Genomic DNA, 2,958 nt, shown 5'->3' with positions numbered 1-2,958 from the left:
TAAAAGGGGGAACAGAGAGGTACTGAGCAATGACAAAAATGAGATATCTATGTGAGCAGATTCCCCATATACAATTCTCTATTTGTTTCCAGATTTCGCTCACAGCTCCCTGTATCAGAGAGTTGCAGCCCCAGGCCCAGCATAGGGTCTGGCACACAGGAGGTGCTCAAGAAAACCCCCATGCGATTTCTTTTTCTTTTTTTTTTTTTTAAGATTTTATTTATTTATTTATTTGACAGAGATAGAGACAGCCAGCGAGAGAGGGAACACAAGCAGGGGGAGTGGGAGAGGAAGAAGCAGGCTCTTAGCAGAGGAGCCTGATGTGGGGCTCGATCCCATAATGCCGGGATCACGCCCTGAGCCGAAGGCAGACGCTTAACCGCTGTGCCACCCAGGCGCCCCTCTTTTTTTTTTTTTTTAATTATTTATTTATTTTGGCGGGGGGTTGGGGGTAGGCGCAGACAGAGAGGGAGAGAAGAAGACTCCCCGCCGAGCGGGAGCCCAATGTAGGGCTGGATCCCACGACCCTGAGATGATGACCTGAGCCAAAACCAAGAGTCCAATGACTGAGCCGTCCAGGCGCCAACCCCCACATGCTATTTCTGTCATGTCAAACTAGGATTGTCACGAGTCCTAGAAGAACAGGTGAGGATGTCATGGGCGACACAAGCATTGCTACAGCACCTGTAGGAGAAGGAGCCAATTATCCGGTGCAAGAGTTTAGCTTTGGACTTGTTTTCTCTGAGCTTCAGTTTTCTCACCTGTCAAATGGGTTCAGTAATGAAACTTATCTCCAAGGGGCACGGAAAGGATCCAGACAGAATGTGTATGAATGGGCTATAATGTTTTTTTTTTTTTTTATCAAATATGTATTATCATCCCCGAGGGGTCTCTGGGCAAAAAGTTTCCACCCTTTTTCTGGAACTCCGTTCATGGACTAGCTTTTGGCAATTAAAAGCCATCAGTTACGCTTGCTGAAAATCACTCCCTTTTTCCCAATGTTCACACCTGTCAAATGGGAATAATAATTCCATTTCTCACGCTGGGCCGTTAGGCAAGGTGGATGCCTTCTGGATGCAGACTGCTGAGTAGAGTCACGGTGGCCTCTCCCTGTGGTTATGAAGCATTACCTTGCAGGCTGGTTCTTTGGTTCGGCATCTGCAGGCTGACGGGGAGAGAGGGTTTGAGGGGGAGGGACTTGGAGAATACTGTGCTTTTTCATTTCCGATGGCATTTTCCCAGCCATGGCTTCCTCCCGCACTCCAAAGCCCCAGGATTCCAACCTAAATGGTGGAGCAAGTGAGTTGCTCAGGGAGAGAGGAAATTATGGAGGTTCAGAGGTCTGCGTGGTATTTGTGGGAGGCCGTGAGTATTAGCTCTGGCCTGTGAGTCTCACAGTTTGCCCTGATTTTTGTGGAGTGATATCTTGGCTTCAGTCATGGCTCTGTCACTTACCAGCTGAGAGCCCTTTGGCAAGTCACTTTATTTCTCTGAGCCTCAGTGTTCTCATCTGCAAAATGGGGCTCATAATCTCCACTCCACCTGCATCAAAGAGACCGGGGGAGGGAGAGCCCCAGGGACAACTTCCACTCACCGCTCCCACCTCAGATGTCTCCAGGCAGGATGCTCCCAAGCCTTCCAGCTAGCTCTCTTCCCTTCCTTAGCCTTCCATAATGCACTGATGAGACAGCCCTCAATGATCACACAGACGGCAGTCCCTGCCCCCAACGGGCTATCAGTGGGGACGAAGGTCAAATAAACAATCACGCAAACAGGTGATTATAGATGTGATAGCTGCTGACATGGATATCGGCTCTTTTTGTTGTTCGATACCTTTGCCCCCTTCTTCAGCCCAAAGCACCTCCCTTTTGTTCAGGGGATCTACCCCTTGTCCGTACCATGTAGTTCTGCACGTCTTGCTGATTATACGCCGATCCTTACTTCATGGGCTCAAGGGTGGCCATGTGACCCATGCTGGCCAATCAGTTGTTCACCCCTCCGGCTACAGTGATTGGCTCCAGAATGGGCACCTGACCCAAGCAGAGCCAATTGGCGTTCCCTCTCTGGAATTTACTTATATGCGCAAAAGGAAGTGGAAAGGTTGGAGGTTTGGATGGAGCTGTGTCCGCATACCTACCCTCCTCACCTCCAGCCAAAGGGAGAACCGTTTCTCGGGAGAAAAGAAGGGGGGGGGTCAACATATAAGAAGGCAGCAGAATCAAGCTTTAAGCTGGGGGGGGGGGAGGGAGAGAGATTCAAGTCCCAGAGGTCCGTGAGTCCCCCCGTCTCTGGGATTTAGGTGTCCTCTGAGTTAATAAGAGCATCTTTTGGGGATGGGATTGTTTAACTTCAGTTTCTGTTCCTTAGAAAATAAAAAGGGTTCTGACCCAAGCATGTTCTTTGCAGAAAACGCACAGAGAGTTAGGAGAGACTATAACAGGAAGAACTGGTAACATCCACAGGGGTGGAGAAGGGTCTCCCGAAACGAGCAAGTCCAAGGCTGGGGTTAGGGGCCGAGAAGAGTATTTTCGAGGTGGCGGCTGTGACACATGCTAAAGGCCTAATCAGGAGAGAAGCGGATTGGGGCGCCTGGGTGGCACAGCGGTTAAGCGGTTAAGCGTCTACCTTCGGCTCAGGGCGTGAACCCGGCGTTATGGGATCGAGCCCCACATCAGGCTCTTCCGCTGGGAGCCTGCTTCTTCCTCTCCCACTCCCCCTGCTTGTGTTCCCTCTCTCGCTGGCTGTCTCTATCTCTGTCAAATAAATAAATAAAATCTTAAAAAAAAAAAAAAAAAGGAGAGAACCGGATTAACCAAGGCCATTAACTGAGCCATTATCAAAGGCTGGTATGTATACACACACACACCCATGCATATACATACATATATACATACAACATGTAACGTCTCACCATCTATATATGTATGAGAGAGAGAGAGAGAGTAGGGCTTCACAGGG

At 49.4% G+C, this 2,958-nt stretch overlaps 1 long non-coding RNA gene across 1 annotated transcript; it reads right to left on the bottom strand.

The window, feature by feature from the left end:
* Window positions 1–242: 242 nt before the first annotated feature.
* On the bottom strand, window positions 243–1,899 carry LOC148107440 (uncharacterized). The gene is made up of 3 exons (XR_015722387.1): window positions 1,595–1,899; window positions 1,009–1,165; window positions 243–684 (listed from the first exon to the last, which is right to left on the bottom strand). It is a non-coding gene; the product is annotated as an uncharacterized LOC148107440 (long non-coding RNA).
* Window positions 1,900–2,958: the final 1,059 nt, after the last annotated feature.

Source organism: Ursus americanus, chromosome 30, assembly GCF_024610735.1.
Source record: "Ursus americanus isolate L20-20 chromosome 30, mUrsAme1.1.p, whole genome shotgun sequence".
Classification (NCBI taxonomy): domain Eukaryota; kingdom Metazoa; phylum Chordata; class Mammalia; order Carnivora; family Ursidae; genus Ursus; species Ursus americanus.
This window is presented reverse-complemented; position numbering and strand designations above follow the sequence as displayed.